Genomic DNA, 11,553 nt, shown 5'->3' with positions numbered 1-11,553 from the left:
CTGAAATGGAAGTTATTCGCCTTGTTGTGGATAGGTAAAATCATTTCTATTAAAATTAAACTTTTGCCCAAATTACTTTTTTTTATCTGAGACTTTGCCTATTAAAGTACCAATGCTGGATTTGCTAGGGTTACAAAGATCTTTTCTCACGTTCACCTGGAATACCCCCAGACATAGGGTACCTACGCAGGTTTTGATGGCTTCCAGACCTTAAGGATGACTAGGTTTCCCAGATATTTTTAAGTATTATTTGGCTGCCCACCTGCCCCATATGGCCTGCTGGTCTGCTCTTCACCCTCCCAATCGTTGCTCCAAAATTAAACATCTTTGGGTTTCCTCTGTCCACCTCAACTCTCTTTTATGGTCCCCCTTTTTGTGGTTGAAAAGCAACCTTTTCTTATCCCCTATGCTTCATACTGTTGACCTCTGGTCATACGCTAGGCGTAAATTCCCCTTGACGTCTTCTGCCACTCCGATGTGTTCCTTTCTTTATACTCCAGCCCTTCCAGCGACTATGGATCATCAGATTGCCTGTCCATGGGCCAGATAAATCTTTGTTCCGTTTCTAGAACATTGCTGATAAGGTCACTAGTACTCTTCTTCCCTTCCCTAACCTCCAGACTAGATACAAGCTTCCACCGAAGACTATCTTTACCTATCTAAAACATGATGCCCTCGGTGTATCTAACACCTTCACTTTTTCCAAATGAACTCAGTTTGAACTATTGTGCTCAGATGGCCCTATGTGTGAGCACCTCCTTTTGGACATCTACAAGTTTATTAATTGCCTTCCATCAGACCCCTTCCCTAAACATAAATACACGCATAAATGGGAGACTTTGTTAGGGAGAGAGTTGGATATGGAGGCCTGGGAAGCTATTTGGTCTAATGCATCTAAAACATCAATTTGTACCCTTTATAAGGAAAATCAATATAAGATACTGTTCCATTGGTGTCACACTCCAGAGCTCCTGCACTCCATTCACCCAGCTATTACTTCCACTTGCTGGAGATGCTTGCAAGCTGTTAGTAACCTCTTTCATATATACAGTAAACTCCCCATTATCCGGCATCCACGGGGATTGGTAGATTCCTGATAAATGTAGTTTTTGGTTGCTTGAGAGTTACTATTAAAAATAGGTCTAACTAATGCCATACTATAGCATATCATAACATAAACTCTGTATTGACTTCATATTAATATCGAAATGCACTAATTAAAAGCAAAATAAAACAAAAAGACACACTTAATACAAATAGGCACACGATCATTCCCAGGATAATACATGCTGCAGATCTGAAAAACAGGAAGTACACAGGGGATTTTTTTTGAGGTTAGATGAGAGTTCTGGTTAGTTGAATACCGGATAACTGAGAGTTTACTTGTATTGAGATTGTGCTGTTTTGGCGGCAAGTTATATCCCTGATCAATACTCTGATGGATGCAGCTATTCCGGAAGATCCTGTTCACCTGCTTCTAGATCTCCCTATCCCTCATATGTCCAAAGCCTCTGTGAAGTTGATTAATCATATCCTTACTGCCGCTAGTTGTCTTATTGCACTGAAATGGCGTCAAGTAACGCCACCCTCTTATCTGGATTAGTTACGCCGTATTCATGATATTCATAATATGGAATATCTTACGGCGAGGCTGAACAATATTATACAGAGATTTAATAACACTTGGTACTCTTTGGAAACCCTTCATTCTTCCCCTCCTAGTACTTTCAGGTTGGTTTCTCAGCCTCCTTCACCTGCAGAGCCCACTCAGCCAGGCGGACAGAGCACTTTCCCTTCTTCTCGTCTTCTTTCTATTTCTTCTTTCTCTTTTTTTTTCACGTCCACATTTTTACTTTTGATGCCCTCTTGAGTTTTAATTTCAGTCAATACACGCGCCTTTTCTGTTTGTTGTTTGAACACATTTAGGATGTTTACATTTTTGATCCTCTACTGATTCTATTTTTGCTACTCTTGTTTGTTTTGTCTGGATTTTGATACTATTGGTATTTTAATAAAAAGAAAGTTAACTTAAATAAGAGAGGATACAGAGAGCAAGAGTGAGGGACATTAATTCATATCTAAGCTTTTCATACACACGTCAGCTTCATCAGTCTCATGTTTCAGGCAGGCTGGAATAGATGCCTAAAGAAATGTATTGTATTGGTTTTTTTTTAATATTGTTCTTTATTTTGTTCAGTACAAAATAAATATTTTAAAAAAGGTAAATGTGAAATATGAAATTGTATACATATTTTTATATATATAAAGCCGGGATGTGCGGTCACGGGAGGCAGGTGAGGCTGAGCCTCACCTAGAATTATGGAGGAAAAAGCTGTCAGCTTCATGTCTGAAGCTGACAGCTTTTTCTCCATTCAGATCGGTACTATCTGTCATAGACGGAGCGCCTCAGCAGTGAGGAGCAAGTGAGGGACAGGGAGGCTCCTCCCTGTCATCTCCCTTCCTCCTTTACACTAGCTTGGGGACGGGTTATGGGTGGGGCTTCATCCAGTGGGGGCGTAGCTTATGTCGATGGGGGCGCGGCTGGGGAATGCCTCACCCGGAGCAAGAGGTACCGCACGTCACTGAATAAAGGTATTCTTTGTTTACTGCACTTGAGGCCAGCAGTTGATGAGTACCACCAAGAACAGCAGTTCTCTTCAACTCAACTGTGCATGATATACACCTGAAGAACAGGGAGATCAGATTACACACACTGCTGCATGATTCACTGCGGTGAAAACAATTGTTTCTACTTACAAGGTTGGCTAGCATTTCCTGTGTGCTTCAGTCATTTGTAAATAATGATAATGAATATTATTATTATTGAAAATATATTGACATCAGGATATTTATAAGTTTAAATATAATTGACCAAAACCACCTATCCAACAAAGAATGAAGAAAAAAGCTGACACTGCCCCCAGGCCAGGAGCTTTCAGATTTCCACCACCCAGACATGGAAGAATATCAGGGCTGCTGATCAAACTGCTACCTTAAAACCAGCATGGCCAGCATGTTTCTTGTTGCATTTTGTATCCATGCAACAAGAAACATATTTTATAAATAGTAAAAAATAACAACATAATTGCCTCCAGTTTCGTCCCACTTGGGTAAAATTTTAATTGTTCACCAAGGCAGTGGAAACCTGTATCACTTATTACACAAGGGATCTGGCTTGCAACACCTGTGCCTTAGTTGTACAAAAGACGTATTATTACTTGATATAAAATTATATTTCTCAACAGCAATGGACCATTTCCAAGTAAATCTTGTCTCCTTTTGAACTGGATATGAGTTTGGGGGGGTTGTCAGAGGGGTAGCTAAAAAAAAAAACCTCTTGGTTTTGATTCAGACTAATATTTTATATGTTCTTCTATATAATCCAAATGTCTGATAAACCCTTATCTTGCACCTAAACATATATTACAGTCCATGCTTCAGCATCTGCAGTGCATGCTTGGCTGCCAAATGAGAAAGCCTAGCACTAGCTCTGCACCTGTTGACTACCCTGCGGGTGAGAAGGACAGGTGTGTGTGTGTATATATATTAAAAATAAATTTCACACAGAACTGGTATCAACTAGTGACTTTTAATATTTTTCAGGTGTTTCTAATGTGTTTCTGCCACCAAAAATGCAAGAGGGTGAGTGAGACCCCTTTATAATACTTATGGGAAATAGGTGGGTCTGCGAACTGTAGAGATCTTGCTTCCAGAGTCTTCAAGAAATACAAAAAGCCAGTGGGTGACATACTAGCAAAAGCTGTCATTTCAGTGATTTTTTTGGGATGGACGGGTGTATTTGGGGTAGTTTTGTTTATTTCATTAAATGTTCTTTGCATTTATGGGGTTTTTTTGTGTGTATTTGATCATTATATGTGTACTTTTACTTTAATTCTTTTTATTTGATTTTTTCCCCTGCTGTCTGTGTTTTCCGCTGTGGCAAAAAAAAACCAAAATAATGATGCTAATGAGGTGGGAGTTGGAATCAGCTTCTGTGACTCAGGAGCCAATTAAAGGATATTTCAACCTTAAACAGTGCGTTCCAGAGTGGTCAGCCTCTCACATTCTGGCCGGCTTCCTGCATTCATGGGCGGGAGGGGGTGCGGTGGTGCATTGATTTCAATAGTGCCTGTGTTCTGGCCCAGTGCGATCAGCAAAAAGTCTGCAAACACTATTTTTCCAGATTGCACTGGACCGGAACGCAGGTACTGATGTGCCAAGTGTTCTGGTGCGGGCAATCGCACTGCAAGAGGAGGGCGTGGCTGCGGTGCCATTGACTTCAATACACCGCCATGCCCCCTCCTACCTCTGAACGCAGGAAGGCGGCCGGAATGCGATACAGTGCGTTCCAGAGGCTGACCGCTCTGGAACGTACTGTTTAGGGTGTGAACCGGCCCTAAAAACCACAAACTTTGTGTCCAATTTGCATGGGGAAGTCTGGGATCCTGCAGCAGGGACCTATGGATTCCTTCCTCAGGAATCCGTGGTGTCCCCGTTCAAATGTGGCCACTGTCACCCATTCAAGTAAATGACATGGCAATAGCGGCCACATCGGTAAGCAGCAGTCTGCATGTAATCATACATGAAATAGTGCACTATCACTGGATGCAGGATGGATGAATGCAAAGCGGCTGCAGGTGATTAGCAGTACTGAGATTAAAAAAAAAGCAAAAAACAACAATTTTATCTACAAATTGGCTTCAGTTTATAATACACAGGACTTTATCAAACTAAATGCCATTAAGTTAGGGCTTACACTTCCTTTAAATATATGCATGGATAAAATATACAGTAATTTACGCCTATTTATAAAATGAATGTATCTGGACATGTAATACACGTTTCTATACAACCCACATAGGAAGTATTTCCAATGACTAGATTTGGCCTGCCATTCAGAGGAATATCTTATCAACTTCTCTAGCTGTCCAAAAATAGATCCAACAGATATAGCAGCATACTATCGGTGCTGATATAGCAAGTTGTAGCATCTGCTATAGCAAGCTCTTTTCTGGAGAAAGAATTGTACAGCAGCAACTTTAAAGGAACTCTTTGAGATTTATTTCCTATACTAGAGTTCTGAGAGCAGAACTTCAGCCAAAAATAGCAAGATATAAATTAATGGTCCATTAAAAAGCAACAAAACCAGCTTTTGCTGCAATATTCACATTTGATTCAGAGTTTTCCTTGCAGCACTTTTTTTGTGCTGCTAGATATCCTCAGCCTGATGGTCAGCATCATTTAACCCACTTCCTCTAAGTCCAGGTCATCCTGGACCCACCCTCTGCCTGTGATTGGACACCGATAGGAGAAGCAGCACAGTGATTAGCTCATCTCACTGTCACTCTGCACTAAGGCTCCCTAACACACACCTTCATGCCTAGAGTGTTACCATGTCCCGCTATTATCCAGCAACCCTAACTTCCTTGACTTGTCTTGTCTCAAGTAAGGTCATGTCGTCGTCGTCCCCCCCCCTTCCTCAACGAAATAAAATGCACTGATCAAAAGCTTTGAACAGATTACAAAATATAAAAAAATACTTACCATGGACCCAAGCTTCTAGCCACTTCCAATAGGCTCCAGTAATGTCACTGTACCTCACCACTGACTCCTGGGAAAGCCCAGTACAAGGTATATATTGCAGTCATATAGCCTTTGTTGAACCAGAATACTGACCTGTGACCAGTTTTGTTTAATCCTATTGATTCTCATCAGTATAAGGCTGGTGATTTTGGTTGAAGAGCAGTGGCAGCTGCCAAGATGGGATGGAAGCCTTGGCTGTAGATGGGAGCCTTGGCTGTATTAGCTAACAGCTGTCCTATCAAGTTCCCTTAAAATACATTTATATACAGTATAAAGGATTACAGATAGGCATTTTCCATACTGTAACTTCTTACAGAATTTTCAGTTCATTCCTTAGCAGATACCAGTTCGGGTCTTAGGTCAAGAGAAAGAAGTTGTGTGTCTACACATTCTACGTCATATTATGAAAATGAATGAGAACATAGAGACCATTGTGTTTCAGAAACTGTCACTACACTGGTACCAGTGGGATTTTGCATATATAATTGGGAAGGGTGACACAATCAAGGTAATTGTTAAGAGAGTTGCAGGCACAGTGACTGATTCATACCCCTTTTGAAAACCAGACTCTTTTTTTTTTCATATTCCAATAATTCTGCTGCAATGTCAGCTGCTTTCCTGGTCTAGCTTCCATTATCTCGATATTATTTTGTAGGTTGTTCTTGAACTCAGTCTTGACATTCTCATGGTCAACGGATAAGCAAAGTTTGTCTCCCTCTGCTGTAACAAAATACACATCTACTGCTATTCGTGTTCTTGACCAATGGCTGATATTTTTCTGTGTAAAAATGTCCTATACAACCTTAGTTAAGTCTAAGGTACAGGTGTATCCTTTTGGTGATTTTCAGTCAAACACCACAAAGAAAAAGAAAACCCTATGTATTTGTGTCTGATCTACTCTGTAACCAAATGTCTTGTCACAGTATATTCTAGTATCCATTATACTCAACTAAGGTGATTCTGTCACTATTTTTAAAGAAGAAAAAGGGGGGATCCCTACAAAGAAGAGGATAAATACTTCCCTGTCCAACTGCCAGCAATTGCAGCCCTTGTTCTCTTAAAGAGCTGAAGGATCTTTAGCAGACAAAACTTCCTGGAGAGTCATATGTCTGGTCCCTAGTGCATGCTCTAGTTCCTTTTGCCAGCTCCTTCATCACTACTGTGTACTGCAGTGATGTAGTGGACAGTAGAAGGAACCCCAGCATGCATATAGGGACCAGGTATCTGACACCCCAGGAAGTGTCAGATGCTGAAAATTAGCAAGTCTTGAATAAAGATCGGAGGTGAAGGTGGCAGAATGGGTGAGTAGTATTCTTTGTTTGCAAGAAACCCTTTTGTTATGTAAATTGCACCAGAGTGAGTTTAAAGGGAATGTACAATATTAGATACATAACAGAAGAAGTAAACAATAATATCAATGTGTGTTAACAGTATAAAAAAAAGGTTGTTTCCGAGTACAGTGTTACCTTGGTTCACAAACTTAATTCGTTCCACGATTCTGGTCGCGAACCGAATCAAACTGTGATCAGACCGCGATCTCGACTAGAGGAAGCCACGACCAGTGTCAGAGCAGGGAAGAAGGCTGCGGTTGTGTTCATCACAACCGCGGAAGCAAAATTTTGCAGAACTTCCTGTTCGCGAACTGAAGCGCTCATAAACCGAGGTACCACTGTATAGTTTAAAAATTATATATTTGTATACGGAGACAGCCAAAATTATTCATTACATACATGGGCTTTGCTGCCATTTGCTGTGCTACACAATGGTTGTGCTTTATGTCTCATTCCCACAATGTATGTTTATTAGTCAGCTGACTCAACAAAAATAAAACTTTCCCTGTGTATCCAATTACAGAAGAGTAAGCAATTATCCCACCATTCACATTAGTAGAAAACAAGCTTCAAAACGCCCAACACAAGAAATCCCATGATTTTCAATGGGCCCTGTTCACACCTGAGCAGCAAAACGCAGAACGCAGAAAAAAGTACATGAGCTTCTTTTGGCAGTTTGTAGCTCATTTTCTCCATAGACTTCAATGGAAACTCCAGGAAACGTGTAACAGAAGTATTGTGCACATTTTGTTCTTGCGTTTGAATGCGCATTCGTTCATTGGCCGCAATGTCTCTCAAGCCCCCAGTAAAAACGCGCATCTCCATGTTTAAACGAGCGCCAAAAATTTGCAAAACACACATAAACATGCATAAACAGCTAGCAGAAAACACGGGTACAAACGTGCAAAAATTATGATGCCTTGGTGTGAACCGGGCCTTAAAGTATGAAAGCCCCAAAATAAATAAAATACATGCTTACTGAAAATATGTTGTACATTCTACTTTCTTGTAAGCCCACAGTCACATAACATTAATGTCAATAATGTTATGAATATGTGCTAATTAAAAAAAACAAAACATTTTTTATCTATAGTTTGTCATTTTTTATGTATATGGGAGTGGCCATATTTGTTCATTACATATACATGCTCTGCTTCTTGTTTTATAGTACTACACAATGGTTGTGAGTTACTGCTCCTTCTCATTATGGGGATCTATCAACTGGCCAGCTCAATAAAATGATGCACTAGCTGTGTGGCTGATATCTCATCTCAACAATTACAGAATAGACTCTAATGGAGAATATGAAAAAAAAAAACAGTTGCAGCTATAAAATCCAGGCACATAGAGGTACCTGTACATTCTGGTATCAATCTACAAAAGCCTGCAACTATGTTAGAATCTCAGGCCGGCCATTCTGACAGGCAAAGCTTTTACACTACCATATAGTGCAAAGTTTGCATCTCTTCTTGCCTCTTGTGGTTTTCCATTGACCAGTGAGGCCATCTACCATAGTGATGGGCCACTAGCAGTGTGTAGGGAAGCTGGAGGTAATGGTAAGCTCCTTTCCAGAAGAGTTGCATTCAGGAGAAGGAATAGCTTAGGTATATTCCTGGATACCCTTAAGAGGGTCTGGCATCCAGGGAAAAGACATTAACTGTGTTCCCAGCTATCTGGTCTGGCACATTTCTGAGTACCACTCTGCTAAGATAGCACACCTTTGGAATGTCAGGTTTGAGAAGCCTCATGGATACACTTTTAAGAAAGCATGCCTCGAACACCCTCCTGTATGTAATCTCTGCATTTTTTAACTATATTGTGACTAATGTGTATAAGCACCTCATTGAACAAAGTTACATTTTGAAGACAGAATAACGCATTGTTGTAGGTGCTGATTATTCGCTATATAAAAGAACATTTAAAGGAGAAATTGTGCTCCTCCTGCCAGCCCCACATCACAGCAGAACACTGCACAAATGTCTCTCCCTTTTACTCCCTCTCTGCTCTGTACAGTCATGTGAAGTGAAGAGAGAAAGCCCTGCGTATGCTTCAAGTCTTGTAGTACTCTCATTCCACCAAGCACAATGCACATTATCTCAGGGAAGGAGCAATGCTCTGCTGACGTAACCTTCCCAGGATGCAACACCTGGGCACATGACATCATTTGCACCAAAGTGGACCAGGCAGTGGATGAACTCTATATGTAAGTAAATTAGAAACATGTTTGTCTAACTAATGAATGTAAGAGAATTTTATATCAGCATGCAGATCTGCCTGCTGATGTGATTTTTAGTGAAAGAGGGTAAAGGTCCACTTTATCAGTTAAGGTACTTGAATGCATTTTTAAGTTTTAACTCCTGAGTTTAGGGTCACTTTAAACTCTTGCTAAAACTGATGCTGATTAGACAGTCATTTACAAGCAAAGATGAAACACTGTCCTCCATTTGACAGGTCCTCTTTAACCAGTTATTGTCAGTTTAATGTATTTTTCAACTAAAATTATAAACCTCTTTAAAAATATGCATAAACAAGCTGTAGTGGATGGAGCACAAAGTAAGTGCTTTGTCCTGGGTTAATCAGTGGAGGGCAGGAAGAGATAAAATGTGTCATTATGTTTTGTCCATATCACCAGGCAATACTTCCGCACTAGCCAGTGTGCACTGAACTTTGTCACTTGCAAGAAAAAAAAATGACTCTACCTCCCAGTCTTATTCTTTATGTTAAAACAACCCAGCAGAATAACTCTGGCTCATTTATAGCCTACTAATATCAGACAATAACACCAAAAGCATAATTATCCTTTTTATGGAAGGAATACAAGTGACATGATAGTGTGTTGTAAGAACTCATCTATGATAAACCCCAGCCACTTAATGATATACTGACAAAGAAACCTCTACCATATTGTTGTCAATGATTTGAAATAAAGGTTGTATATTACCTTTAGGTCCAGCTGCCATATTATGCTACCCTAGGCACACATGAATAATGATGCACTTTCACACAGGTTTCTCCCTTTTGCACAGCAGCCTGTTTTTTTCCTTATCCGTGTCCGATTATAATTGCAAATTGTAAAAATTAAAAGTGCCATTACAGTCAGCATGCTGCATGCTTTTTATTATCATTATACAGGATTTATATAGCGCCAACAGTTTGCCCAGCGCTTTATATACTGTATGCACTTCCGCCATTGCTCTGTACAGTCCAAAGGTGCAACTAACATCCATTGTGGCCTGGTGCATGACATGAGCACACAGCACATACTGGGGTCTATTCACTATGGGGCTCATGTATTTAATGCATGCATTTTAACATATATGAACACATGTGCACAAGGTAGTTTATTTTGTTTCAAATGGTGCTTGTTCAGTTCTGTGTGGTTTTGGTTAAAAAAAAAAAATCTGTCTGTTTTTTTTGATACATCAACATGCATTCGAGCATCTATTGATGGTAATGGCAATGCACGAAAACACATGTTAATAGCACAAGTAAAAATGCATGAAAGTGCGCACCAAGAAGGTGTGCAACTGTGCCTAAATGTTAAGTTCCCCAAGGTTCATTTATTTTAATTAAAAATTATTTTTTAAATATATATACTGTTTTGAAGAAAACATGTACTGAAAAAAAAAATGGAGATGACCATTGGTGAACCGTCCTTCTGAGAATATTGTCTCGGTACACGTTTCTTTAAAGTGAACCTGCCACCAGGCTCTGGACATTTAAGTATTTGCATATGCTTAACAAAGTGTAAAATAACTTTAAAGCTGAACTCTATCTATAAAGATTTATGTATTCTTACATTGGTCCAGCTTGGCCCAATGTAAGTATATATATTTATCCCTGGCAGGGCCATGGGGATCCTATAAAACACTGTAGTGGTCACAGCTACTACAGTACTTTGCATCAATTGTCCGGGTCCTGTATGCCGCTGTGGTGAGCAACTTCCCCTCTGCTGTGAAAACACAGAAGGTCACTCACTCTGCACCGTGGCCATTTAGCAAATGCCTAGTTTAAATCAATTAATACAAGGCGTTCTCTCATTGGACGAGGGGCGGATCATGAAATCACCGCTCCTTGTCTAATCAGAGAAAGCCTAGTGCTTACTGATAAAAATACCTGTCTGAATGGATGCGACCCCTTGCATTTTCACAGCATATGGAAAGTCGCTCAGCACAGTGGCATACATGACCTGGAAGACTGATGTATAGCAATGTAGTAGCTGCGGCTACAACATTGTTTTACAGGATGCCCGTGGTCCCACAAGGGATTCAATTTGTATGCTTACAGTACATTGTGCCAAGCTGGACCAATGTAAGTACAGTAAACTCTCTGTTATCCCGAATTCAACTAACCAGAACTCTCATCTAACCAGAAAAAAAATCCCCGTGTGCTCACTGTTCTGCTGATCTGCGGCATGTATTATCCTGGAAAGGATCATGTGCCTATTTGTCTTAATTTGGCTTTGATTACTGTATTTTAATATTATTAGGAAGTCAATAAAGAGTTTATGTTATGGTATAGTATGGGGTATGGCATTAGTTAGACCTATTTTTAATATTAACTCTCAAGCAACCAGAAAGGAAATCTATCTGGAATCTACCAATCCCCATGGGTGCCGGATAACAGGGAAATTACTATA

The sequence above is a fragment of the Nanorana parkeri genome, unplaced genomic scaffold, assembly GCF_000935625.1.
Source record: "Nanorana parkeri isolate BGI_ZX_2015 unplaced genomic scaffold, ASM93562v1 scaffold109, whole genome shotgun sequence".
NCBI classification, from domain to species: Eukaryota; Metazoa; Chordata; class Amphibia; order Anura; family Dicroglossidae; genus Nanorana; species Nanorana parkeri.
Note: the sequence above shows the minus strand (reverse complement) of the source record.